The sequence below is a fragment of the Danio rerio genome, chromosome 20 (genome assembly GCF_049306965.1).
Source record: "Danio rerio strain Tuebingen ecotype United States chromosome 20, GRCz12tu, whole genome shotgun sequence".
NCBI lineage: Eukaryota > Metazoa > Chordata > Actinopteri > Cypriniformes > Danionidae > Danio > Danio rerio.
In genome coordinates, this window is record NC_133195.1 from 24,632,825 (window position 1) to 24,646,580 (window position 13,756).

Sequence of the window (13,756 nt, forward strand, 5' to 3'; positions counted from 1 at the left end):
ATTTAAAGTAGCATCCGAACAATCACTGAAGCCACAAAAATTCGAGGGCCCATTAAATGGTTACATTTTTGAAAATTCAGTACATCTCTAAAATCAACACGCTTTTAGATTGCCATTGTTGCACATTTCTGCTATGTGATTGATTTTTAGATAAACATGGAGTAAAAATATGCAGAGCTTATTAATGCTACTAACATAAATTTTATTGCGATGAAATATAATATCGTTTATCGGCCCATTGATTCCGGTAAACTGTATGCCATCACAAAATCGGCGTGTTTAAGGTCTGTCAAAAAGGTCAAAAATCATCTTCACTGCCTTATTGACATACAATATGAAGTGAGTCTCGGAATTTACAAGAAGCATTGAATTAAATAATTTTTTTTCCCGCATCATGACTTAAAAATGTGAACTTTTATTTTAGTACCCCAGTATTTTCAATAGTTTCTGCAATGGCCTGCTAATCCTCACATGCACGTACGTGTAAATGCCTTTTCATTTCGTTTTACACTTGAACATCTAAATGAATGCTGAAGTCTATTAAACTGATTTTTTTAATTACATTACAACACAGAGGCTGTTAAAGGAAACTTATAAAGTCAAAAAAAAGCCACATTACAGTTTTTCTCAGTGGCTTTGGTGCATTTCTCACAGCACTATTTACATTTAAACAACAGTTAATGCATTTCTCTAAACAATTAGTCATTTGTGCACATCATAGTAGCAGTTTCTCATTCCTTCCAACAAACTGCAAATGCTTTTGGACATGCATCAATTGCTTTCATACAACTCTCTGCAGTTTTATAACATCATTTGCTTATGTCATGTCAGTCAAAATTAACTACACTTGTGAATGCTGAATAGTCATTCCATATAAAACTAATAGTCCTCATTTTATTACTTGAGTCATTACATACACAAATGTTGAACTAGTTGTCAAAATCTGTCAAGCAAATTAAAAAATGATATATATTTTTTTTTTTCCTGAAAATGTCTTCTAAATTGAACAGTTTAAATGAATGGTTTACAGACCTACAGTATGTACAGTATGTTGAAATTTTCAACATTTCAGGAAGTGTCACCAAAATCTGACCTCTTTACATTGGAAAAAAATGTAGAGAGTGAACTGTCATAATGAAAACATGACAAAGCTATTTGACTACCTTGTTCATAAACAATGCTGTCAGGACTTTTCATCTTGATGACACTGACACTTTCATTGACATCAAAACTTGCTTTTGAAGAATGAGCTATCCATTTAGAGCAAGTGACACTCTTTTGCAGGTTATCAACTAAGTTTTGCAGTTTGTTTGAATTGTTTTGAGAATTGCATTACCTGTTGTGCAAATGTAAGTAGTGTTGTTTGAAATGCACCGAAGCGACTGACAAAAACTTAACCGTTCACTGGAAGTTGATCAGTATGGGAAGACGCTCCCATGTATGTGTATGTGCACTAAACATTACACTAAATTAGCTGAAGATATGTACCATGAATGCACATGGACATTTACAAAATCAGTTCAGGTCTAACTAGCTAAAATAAATTAAGGGGCTAGTTCACCCCAAAATTTGAATTCTGTCATAATTTTTTACTCGTGTCATTTCACATATTCCTATATGACTTTCATTTGTCTTTAGAACACAATTTTTTAAAAATCTCTTCATTAAAAGCCAAACAATCATAAAATACCTGCAAAAATCAGTCCAAGGCACTCGAAAAGTGTGGAAAAAAATATTCAAAAGCAGTTATTTGCATTTATTTGAGTGTCTTGAAATAATTTTTGCTGTTTATTCTAATGAGCACTTTTTGTTAGATTTTTAAATAATATTTTTTTATTATATATATTTATAATAATCCAGAGAGCTTGTTTCAAAACTCATTTCTAATGCAGGGAACTTGCAAAAGTTCTGATTATTCTCAGATGAGCAGCTTGTTTCAGCCTTGTAAATTTGCGTATTGCTAAAATAACCCATTTTTTAAAATAAACTGAGCAGAGACAGTCAGTCAGATTTAGTAATAACAGTGATGTTTCTCTTAGCAACCATCAGTGTTTAACAAATCCTCCTAGACTGTTGAGAGTCTCCCCCGGACAAGGCTATTTATCTTCATTATTTTCAATGATAAAGGATTATAGGTCACCCCTTAAATTTAAACAGGCAAGCTGTATTTTGACCAGTCACTTTGCTGATATATTTAGTCACCAGACACTTTAATCCACACCGCTAACAGTACTATAATTGCCATGCGACGTCCCATAAGACTGTTGGGGAGAGTGATGGTAGTCGGGTTAGTTTACTCTCAGCTATTGTCTGTACTTGTTACCTTTTCCCGAACCAATTGTATTGCAGACAGTAGTATTCAGATAAAGGCAAAAGATTTAATGAATATATTTGAGATTGTACTAATCCGATCTGCTGTCAGCTGTCAGTTTTTCAACCTTAAGGTTTCGTATTTTCAATTTATGTTTAGCGACGAAAGAAGTGACAGAAATATCTTTGCATTGAGGGACAGTTTTCGGTCACGGTGTAATGGCAGCCCTATAATTTGGGTGTGTGTATGTGTGAAGACTCTGAATGACCCAGATGTTTTAGTTGTGATTTCATCTCTAATCAGAACCTCTGGGACGAGCAGAGAAACTAGCGGGTGGATGAAAACACTTCTTAGAACTAGACACGCAGTCTGAACACGTACACGCCAGCACAATGCACATATGAACCGTGACCTGGTTTGTTGACACATTTTGGTACAGAATAATAGTCAGCACATTGTAATAAGTTGCATTTAATTAGTTAAATCTAACACACAAACATCCAAATCCTCACAGAGAGTGCGCTGTGGATTCAGGTTAAATGCACCCAAACTGTTTCATTTGTTCTTGGTGCTCTCATTGATTTTGACATTTATTTTTGAATGTCAGATTGAGGTAAAGTGGATTTAGGAAGAGGTGCTTAAAATGTCGTTCTGTTTTTTGCAGGGTTCCCCTCACTATTGGATTTGAATTATTTTGGTTTGGAGGACTTAAAACGATCAATGACAATCTACAGGAGCCCTTCTGCAACTTTCCCTACTTAAAAACAACAATAAAGGTAAGATGAGAAATGGTGTAAAATGTTTAAAACACTGCCGTGACAACATGAAGTTGTTTACATGTCCATCTGGTGCTTTTAATATGGCTAAACACACAATGGAATTATATTGTATTTTATTTTATTTATATATTTTTGGTTTAATTCGACAGGAAGGAATTTACGCTTTGCTGGGAGTTTTTTAACGTTCATATTCTGTGCCGCCATCACTGTCCTTCATTTTATCAGACAAACAAAACAGCAACAATCCAAGCGTAGTGTCAGCAACAGTGCCTTAAATCTCTTGGTTACAAACAATGTACTGCAAGGAGACTTGTTTTTCTTGAGTTATATTACATTGATATGCTCTTTATTATTTATAGTTTTAAAATTGCATTTACAAATATTTTTTTGCTTCAATTGGTCAGGAAGGAATTACTTAAAAAATATTTTGAAGGATTTTTAAAATTTCTTGAAACTTCATTTTGTGCTATGTTTGAGTAATTTTTCCAATTTTGCTGATTTTTTTTGTCATTAACAGTCCTGCTTACAGGTCCTGGTTACCTAACAGGTTTCCTGTGCAGCACATGCGAGTTTCTATAGTTACTACAAACGTTTGGGGGAAATGCTTGTATTTCAAACTGTGATCAAAACTGACTGGAACTACCTGTGCCTTTCAACAAAATCAATGCACTCCCTCCAGCCAATCAGAGTCAAGAATTTCAGCTAGGGATGCACTGATCCAGATACTTGGATAAGATACAAGTTAGATACCGCATATTTTTGCTGGATCGGGTATGAGTCAGCTGGTACAGATCCAAATCCGATCTCGCGTGTGCGCTGTATTCTGTGTTCATAAGCCAACTACGCCATGAAGGTAGTCTATTATAAGCCACTATATCCCAAATGTTCTGAAGCCAATCTACAGTTTATTGTGAAGTACAGATGAATATTCACATGGTTAAATTACTGTTCTCTTCAGCGCTTCCCGCCACTGCGCTTGTCAATCATTCTCCATTCAAACTGCTTGTCGCATTTATGACAACAGGAAAAACTCTCCAAGACCATTTGTTCCTGCTAGTTTAAATAATTAGTGGAGAAATGCATTTAGTTTTGCATTAAATGGGTTCATTTTGACCTGCAGCAGGAGTTCATTTCATTGCTGTTTCTACATCATGTTGCGCTGTGTCAGTTAGATCTTATCGCAAATAGAAATAGAGGAGTAGAGAGGGTTATTACCTGCTCTTCACCCACAAAGTAGGCCTACCTGAAATGTTTAATCAAAAAAGCCTTGATAATACACTGGACAGATCCTCAACGCACTTATTTCTTCCATTTGAGCTGCTGTTTTGCAAATGTCTGCAGATACCGTCTTTTCCAATTTTTCAGTCTAACCTGCATCAAAGATTAACTGAGATCCATCTTTTCAGAGGTTTAAGTCTGCTTGTTCACACTTATTGAAATGAACTGAAATAGAAAACCTGTCAAGTGTGAACACATCCAAAAACTGCTGCCTACCGAAGACACTCTCAGAAATACTGCCAAAAATGTAACCAGCCCTGTCAACTAGTAAGGTGCCGATTTGAAGATAGAAATGTAGTGGTTGAATTATGAATATTATGTATGGAATGTTTCCATGAACATACGTAATACATTTCTATTCAAAGAGGTAGTTTTTTTTGGCAAACAGGGTAATTGTGTAATGTTTGATGGACACTATTTGCCCCTGTACATTGTAGTTAGACTAACGGATTGAAAACTAGCCTGTATAATTTGATCTTGCTTTTTCTGAGTCAGTTTCTGATTCAAATATATCTCCAGTAACTTCCTATTGTGTAGCATTTATTAAATGAGCAGGTGAAAGCTAAAAAGCTGTGCTTGAGTTAAGGTGGGTCTATTTGCATATTCATGGTTGGCATACACTATATGAAGTAATGGTGTAAAGTTGCATGTTATAGAAGAGCCATTCTCAGTCCTAGCAGGAATCGAAGGTGTATTACATTTTGTGGCATTGTGTCACATCCATGGCTTGTTAGAAGCATTTTACATGCCTTGTGTGAATTATTTCATAGTCAATTTCAAGCTACCTTTTTTGTAATTCTGAAATGATGGGCCTTGTGGTTATGACAGTGTTGTGATTCTCATGTTGACTGAAACCGTAAATGGCTGAATGGAGACAGATGGAACACTGAGCTGATTTGTTTAGAGGATGTATTTATTGGGAACGTTTTGAGAGAATGATAACCAAATGTTCACAACAGTCTGTGAACTCAAAATGCCAAAGAGTTCCTTTTTAATGTCATTTTGATTATTTTTCATGATTGAGAGAGTAGAATTGAAGGGAATTGTAGGTGGTGCATGGCACAAGCCACAGTCACTATAAATGCTCATGGCAATGAAATTTATTTATTTTTAGAAAACATTCAGGCAGATATATTAAATGATTTTTGTCAAATTTATAATTAGTATTTATTAACAGATTAATTTTAGAATAAAAAAAAAATCACACCACTCACAAATCTTTTAAATTCATATTTTTAAAAGGAATCTTATATTTGTGCATATACATTAGTCAGTACTGAAGCCAAATCTGAAACTCATCTAACAAAATAACTTGTGTTAACTGTCCAAAAACTTGTACACCCAAATATATATCTTATAGAAAAATATTAAAAACTTAAAAAAAATTGAAAAATAAAAAAAGAGGAAAAATCAAAAGAAGCAAAAAAAAAAAAAATAGTTAATTTTGTAGGCTGTAATTGTTTTAAAAATTTTTGCTTGAATTTAATTGTATTTTCAATTTCTAAATATGTTGGTGACTAAAATATTATTTTAATAAATATATCTGTTTAATAAATCTGTTTTGTTTAAATGCACCAAATGCATTGCCTATATTTACTGAGAATGGATAAAAAAATTCATTTTCAAAATGGGCTTTACTCAATTATGCTGAGCACTGTACATTGCTCTATGTGCTGTACATTTTTATATACATTTCTATTCGAAAGTTTGTAGTCATTTGTGGTCAAAATTGGTCTTCAAAAAAGAAGGAATTTTGTAAAACATTAATATATGTTTTAAATAACACTTTTTCTTTTTTAACTTATTAAAGTGTAATTTATTCCTGTGATGGAAGAGTTCATTTTTTTAGAGGCATTTGAAAAATTTAGAATTCTTGTCAAGGTTGAAAAGGTTTTGTTGGAAATAGTGTTTTTTTTTTTTTTTCAGGATTCTATATGAATAGAAAGTACAAATTGATTTATTAATCATACATTTTACAGTCTAGATGGTGATTGAAGCAAAAACAAACAAAAAAAAATCATTAATTACACACATTTTAATTGATTTATTTAAAAAGGCGGTAACATCAGAGCTCCAAAAATACCAATTTATAAAATTAAAAAGGACAGCACAAAAGCGTGTAATGTTCAAGCACACTGGCTCTTCATAAGACTTCATCCGGTGTGCTTGAAACATTACATGCTTTGTGTTAGCCTTTTTAATGTAATAAAGTGGTATTTTTTGGAGCTATGGTGTTGCTGCCTTTTTGAAATATTTTTTGCACTTCTTGCTGTTTGGCTGGGCACCCATTTAGAGAGATGTGCGTGCTTTTGTGCATTTTTACACATTTTAATTAAGCCTTCCGAGGAAAAAAAATGTACAATAATTGCATTAGTACATCTGAATGAAGTGGAATAAACTCCAAAAATAATAATTAATATTGTTTGACTGGCTCTGTGGTTAGCACTGTTGCCTCACAGGAGAAGGTTGCTAGTTCCAGGCATTTCTGTGTGGGTTTCCTAGGTGCTCTGGTGAATTGAACAAACCAAATTGGCCATAGTGTAGGAGTGTGTGAATAAGAGTGTGTATGGGTGTTTCCCAGTGCTGGGTTGCAGCTGGAATGGCATCCGCTGCAAAATAGCTGATTTATATTTCTGCGTCAAGCGCACGCGTATGATCCGGCACAGCCTTCGCTCAGTCGCATAGACCTCTCCATGGCTGACACCAACGCTTGCGCACACCTCTCAAAAAAATATAACTACTCTTCGCAACAAAGCATAGCGCAAGCTCTGTGATTGTTCGGCTTGGTAGTGCTGACGAGTGTGGGCGGTGCTGGTCCCGTAAAGGAGCTTCAGGTGAAAAGATTTGTTTTGTCTTTACTTTATGATCAAAGTTGTGGCATGTTTGCCGGTTCCCGCCTCTGAAGGAGCGAGTTTGAGCTACTTGTAGCATTCTGGAAAATGAAAATATCCACGAAGAAACTCGTCACAGAGGAACATAAAAACCTCACTGCCAGCTAACGCTTTGGAAATGTTATTTCAGAGCAACGCAAGCAGCTCGCTGAAGTATAAATGCACGACTATGTGCAAGGCATGCGCTGTGGGTCACGCCGATCATTTGACGCAGAAATATAAACCAGCCTTAAAACAGATGCCAGAGTAATTGACGGTTCATTCCACTGTGGTGACCCCTAATAAATCAGGGACTAAAGCCTGGTTTATACTTCTGCGTCAAGTGACCGGCATGACCCACGGCGCATGCAACGCGCGTAGCTGTGCATTTATACTTCTACGCGCTGTCTCTGTTGGTCTGAATTAACACTTCCGAAACACTAGTTGGCAGTGAGGTGTTAATGTTCCTCTGTGTCGAGTTTCTTCTCTGCTGTTTTGCTTTTCCTGAACACTTCCTGGATGTACAAGTGGCTCAAACTCACTCATTTTGAGGCAGGAACCAGCTAATGTGCAAGAACTTTAACTATAAGGTAAACACAAAACAAAACTTTCCATCCGGAGCTCCTTCACGGGACTCCACACTTGTAAACAATCGCTCCATTGGGCTCGCGTCCAGCTCGCGCCATTCGCGCGGCTCTCGGTCCCGCCCAGACTCGTCAGCGCTACCAAGCCGACCAATCACAGAGCTTGAGCTACGCGTCCTTGCGACGTGTAGTTACAATTTTTGAGAGGTGTACGTTAGCGAAGGGCTATGTGTCAGCGCCGTAGCATACGCCGACGTTTGACGCAGAAGTATAAATCAGCCTTAAGCTGATGGAAGATGAGTGTGTAATAAGCCCTACTTCTTAAGCATGAAATAAGCACAATCACTAGGCTTAGATGACTTAATTAAGCGACAAACTTTACATTGAAACATACTAAAGATTCATTTGCATTCCAGAAGTGCAGCAGCAGGACTGCTTTCCTCATTTTTATTCAGATTTCGCACAGCTGGTTTGTGTAGGCTGTGTTTTTTCAGAGCTGCAGTGCAATTTGCATGAAGATGCCATGCTTGCATTTGTAAATGATGTGTGTCGCACTAAGCACTGCTTCTGTATTTCCATGCGAATGGATGTGGCGGCAGTGAAGAAAAACTTCCCCGGAGATCCAAATTCACACACAGTGTTTCCAATGATCTCAGTGTCTCGGCTGCAGACCACCTCACGTCACACTCCTCTCACTAGGAGGAAAAAGGGTGATTGTGCGCTCAGGGAAAGCGAGAGGATGTATGACTCTGCAAAAATGTGTTGCCCTCCATAAAAATGCAGTGTGTCTTTTTTGAAGCAGCAAAACAGTTTTTTGGTTCTGTTTTTGTTTTTTCCCCCTCAGAGGATAACATAGCTCTGCTGACGACAGGCCTTCAAGTGGTGTTTAAAGCAAGCCTGTCAGCTGTATGCTAATTTTATTCTCCGGCCACTAAAGGCCTGCAGGATATTTTACACATTTTGAAAGTGTTGCCCGACTGGACGGTATATGTGCTAACAATTCTGAGTGCTGTAGGGGAAAACAAATGTTTATTGTTATATTTACATTTATTTCTATCAGGAATGTACATTTGATGTTGAATATTTTTTGAGGATCTGGCAACTAAGCTAGTTTATGTGTCTTTAGCTACTGTGTAGTGACATCAGTTGCTATGTATTTGGCATACGAAAATGTTTTTAGATGTAGGGCTGGACGATTGGGCCTAAAATAAAATCTTGATTAATTGGCCATTTTTACTTTATTTCGATTAATGAACGATATTTTTATTTATTTATTTTTTGCTCTCATAGTTCACTGCCAAGTTTTATACAGTAAATATGCTCACATTTTATAAGTTATAGATTTTTTTTTTAGTACTATTTTTTTGCAGACAGAAAAACAAGGAACAGACAGACCATAAAACAATAATCTGTGTAAAATAAAGCATGAAACAAGGGAAATAGTGACATAAAAGACACCGCAATGGATGTAAATAGAGAGAGGAAAAAAATACAAATCTTTAGAAATTAAACAATGATAAAAAAAAGACTAGATCCCACATTTTATCAAATTTTGAGTTCCCAGAAGTGGTATATCCAATTCTTTCCAAAAGTGGAGGTGAGTCCAAGAAGCCAGTCAGAAAAAAGAGGACTACCATTTTACTTCCAGAAACAAAGAATAACTTTTTTATAGCTATGATCATGCCTTACTGAATAGGTAACCGTACATTTCGGTTGATAGACTCCAGAAAATCTGACCAGCCAAAAATTGTTATCATTGGGTCAGGGAGTAAAACACAATCGTAAGTGGTAGATTTTTGAATGAATGACTGTAAAATAATTAAAGAAAACAGACACGATCTACTGTCAGCGATTATTTATTGAACATCAGTGTTGAACAACTGAAATTAAAGCACACATTGCCTGAAAACCTGCACTTTTAAAAACAGAAAAAAGATTTTTCAGGGTTTTAGTTTTATATTAAAAGTAGAAAATGAGCAGTATCTCTTTTAAATAAAATAACTCTTGAATATCCTGTAAATAATACTTTAAACCGTGCATTTCTTAAGTCTTTTATAAACAAATATTTTAATGTAAACAATCATTTCAATGTAACGGAAAATACGCCATCTCAAGGTATCTCAGCGCAGCTTCCAATCATCGTCAATGTAGTGCAAACTAAGGCTTATAAATGGGTCCATCACCCTACTTGACCACAGATCAGATGTGACTGCAAAGTGTGGCTAACAAAGTAGTGTCACATGACTCGACATGTGGTAGGGAAAGTCATTTTAAAAATTGACTTTTCGTAGGTGACTTGTTTTTTTCCTTTTATATAACAATAAAACATTTTAAAGATGTTTTTAAGCTGGTCCTGAATCATAAAATAAAAGTCAACAGTTACAGACATTTTGATTATACACAGGCAAATCATGGCTCCTAATGATACATTGAGGTCTTTAAAAAGGTTTAAAAAATGCTTTTACACTATTTACATCAAAATTGTTTTTTAACCACAGCCTCAGCAACAGTCCTGAGTGTTGTTTTTTTCATCTATCAAAAGTCTAAAAGAAGACTGTGGTGGATAAAGAATACACAAAAGAGGATAATGAGATAAATGCACACACCTTTTATTGTTCGTTTGCTTTTTAACATTTTAATGCTAAAGCAAAGATGTTCTTTGTGAGCAACTCTTTAATCTGAATGTCTTCAGGATGTATTGTTTATTTTAGCTGCTGGAAAAGCTGTTTAATTTGATATTGCATTTGGCAAATGATCTTTTAAAAATTGGAAACAAAGCCAAATTCACAGATATAAGAGATCACAGATATGTCATGCCTAAAAAAAAAACCATACGGTTGAATTAATAGCTGAAACTGCTTGACTGCAGTGGATTAAGGAAAATAATGGATAATGACAGATAATTATACACATCGTTCAAAGATTACAGATTATTTTTTACACTTAATTAGCAGAAAAATGTTTTGCAGAATAGGATTATTTGGACATGTTAATTAACACCTGATAATTAGGATAAATAAATATTTTGGATTATAAATATGTATTTATAAATAAAAATTTAAATAAATATTTTCTCTTTAGGAGTCACACATCAGATTTTCAATTGGAATAATAATTTGGTTTTGGATAAACTTTCCTCTCCCCCATGTTTTTATTACACTTAAAATGTTAAGGACTTAAAATATTCTCTTAACAATCTTATGCTTTTTTAATTAATTATTTAATAAATAATAATTGAATAACAAAATTTAACTGGAATAATTTAATTCATTTAGTACACGATATTGTGTGTGTGTGTGTGTGTGTGTGTGTGTGTGTGTGTGTGTGTGTGTGTGTGTGTGTGTGAATAGAATGAATGTGTGTATACCATTATATTACGGTTAATTGAAGAAAGAGTGGGAGGAGAATATCGTAATAATAGTTCATTAGTGTCACCACCATTCATTGGCGCTTTCTAAATCGTGTTTGTTTTGAAGGGATTTCGCTGAAAAATTGGGCTAGTAGTTTTTGTTTGTAACCTTCACCATTTTTATTGATTTTCAATGTGTTAAAAATAGTGGTTATTCATGTGTAGTGGACTATTGTAGCTGTGTTTGCGTGATTGGAGCAGTTTTGTGTGCTTTTTGAGTCACTGAGGTGTAACAAGTGAGTAAGGCAGAGGAAAGAGGATGTTTGTCTGCATTTGACCTGTGGACACTATTAGACTGGGAGAGGCTCACGTGAGCTCAGCGACAACAATATATAGAAGCAAACACAAACACACGTGACTCACACTCTAATGCACAAACCCCCAGTGTTATTTTAGCCTTTTTAAAGTGTTTATTAAGGCGAGGCAGTGGCGCAGTAGGTAGTGCTGTCGCCTCACAGCAAGAAGGTCGCTGGTTCAAACCTCGGCTCAGTTGGCATTTCTGTGTAGAGTTTGCATGTTCTCACCTGCCTTCGCGTGAGTTTCCTCTGGGTGGTCCGGTTTCCCCCACAGTCCAAAGACATGCGTAACAGGTGAATTGTGTAGGCTAAATTGTCCATAGTGTATAAGTGTGTGTGGATGTTTCCCAGAGATGGGTTGCGGCTGGAAGGGCATCTGCTGCGTAAAAACTTGCTGGATAAGTTGGTGGTTCATTCCGCTGTGGCGACCCTGGATTAATAAAGGGACTAAGCCAACAAGAAAATAAATGAAATGAAAGTGTTTATTCTTATTTACTTCTAGGTTATTTTTATATCATTTTTTAAAAAATTTGTTTAAACAATTAATTTGTTTATTTCAGGTTTAATTAAGGGAACATTTTTATTTCAGTTTTATTTTAGTCACAGAAAATATATGTTTTTTTGTTTTAGCTTATAGCTATGAATTATTATTTTGGGTTTGGTTCAAGATATGGTGGATTGACTGCACTTGTGTGGTTACTGTTTGACACCACAAAATAGCTTTAATAAATGTGACGCTACATTAAAAAAAGAAAAGAAATCTGGGTCAAAGTGAGGTACTGTATAATAGAAGTGAGTGAGAACCTTTGTAAACATAAAAATTCCAGCTATTTCAAAAGATTTTATATATTTTTTTAAGTTGTGTTTTTTATGACTTTTTACTGAAAACCTCACATTACTACCCCAGAAAAATTGGTTCTGTTCTCTTCTATTGTGTCTTACCATCCCCTAGAGTGAGTTTAAGCAGCTGTTAATGGAATGTTTTACTGGACCAGATTTATTTCATTTGGTAAAGTGTGCTTGCGCGTATGCTTGTGCTTGTGCGTGTGCTTGTAAATCTACAAAAAATGGTTTTATATAATAGGGTTGCATGGTTTAGTGGTACTATGACTCCAAAATGGCAGTGCCACTGTAGTTTGTAAACGGTAGTATCGTCATTACAAGTTTATTTACCCAAAATAGCAACAAGAAGCATTGAAACAATTTTGACCACTTCATATACAGTAGCTTAATTGTGTTGGAAGAATGCATTTTTTTGTAACAAATTTCATTTAGTGTAGTTTGTATCTTTATTTGAATGTATTATTTGTTGGCCAGTTATCTACAAAATAAACAAACAAAAATATATTTTAGGTGATTGACGTGCAAATAATACTGTTTTCAATAATAAGTTAATTTTTAATTAACTTCAAGTAGGCCTAATATAACATATAAAACATAGTATTTCTGACACTTTTCTTTATAATTTGAGTTATGAATTACAGTATCGCAATATACTTGGTATCGAGATACTCCAGCTGGTATAGTATTGTAAGATGAATTAATGGTATCGTGACAACCCTATTATATAACAAACCTTTTTACTTTTATTTATTTGCATAAGAATACAAAGATATTATAATAAAATAAAACAAACAAAAGTCAGTCATTTAAAACAAAATCAGACTACCAAACATTTGAACGACATGCTGATGCTTGAAATTACGCATGGGCCGGTATAAGATTCTGGCGTTATAATAACTTTGGATAAAAATATCACAGTATTGTGATTACTGCTGTAAAATATGCTCATTTTAAATGTACATTTTTCCCCCACAAGATATATATATATATATATATATATATATATATATATATATATATATATATATATATATATATATATATACAACTTGAAAAGGCATTTTTGGATATTTCTTTAGATATTCTTTTATTTTTTTGGGATATAAAGTAAGTCACTGCCCAGTAGTTGACATGGAGGGTCCTTTTCTGCTGAATAAACTGTTGGCCTAAAAAACTAAATAAAATAGTTATAAAACCTTACATATACCTTAGGAATGGTGCAATAGACAATTTTAGAGATTTTAGAACCTTGACTTTTCATCATCGTATGCCTTGAAATTTATGGTCAAGAAAACACCATCACCAACAATAAGCTGTATTTTAAAATCACTTTACTGCTTCAAATAAGCTGCTGGGCTCCTGGTTAATTATCATGCGATCTGTCTT

At 34.8% G+C, this 13,756-nt stretch overlaps 1 protein-coding gene across 11 annotated transcripts in view; it reads left to right on the forward strand.

Moving 5' to 3' along the window:
* The window catches only part of clocka (clock circadian regulator a), a 107,077-nt gene that overhangs the window by 16,446 nt on the left and 76,875 nt on the right, over positions 1-13,756 (forward strand). For all 11 annotated transcript variants that reach the window (XM_073932138.1, XM_009294633.5, XM_021468354.3 and 8 more), the window contains exon 2: positions 2,976-3,087. The gene's annotated coding sequence lies outside the window, so the exon portion shown is untranslated. The remainder of the gene's footprint in view (positions 1-2,975; positions 3,088-13,756) is intronic.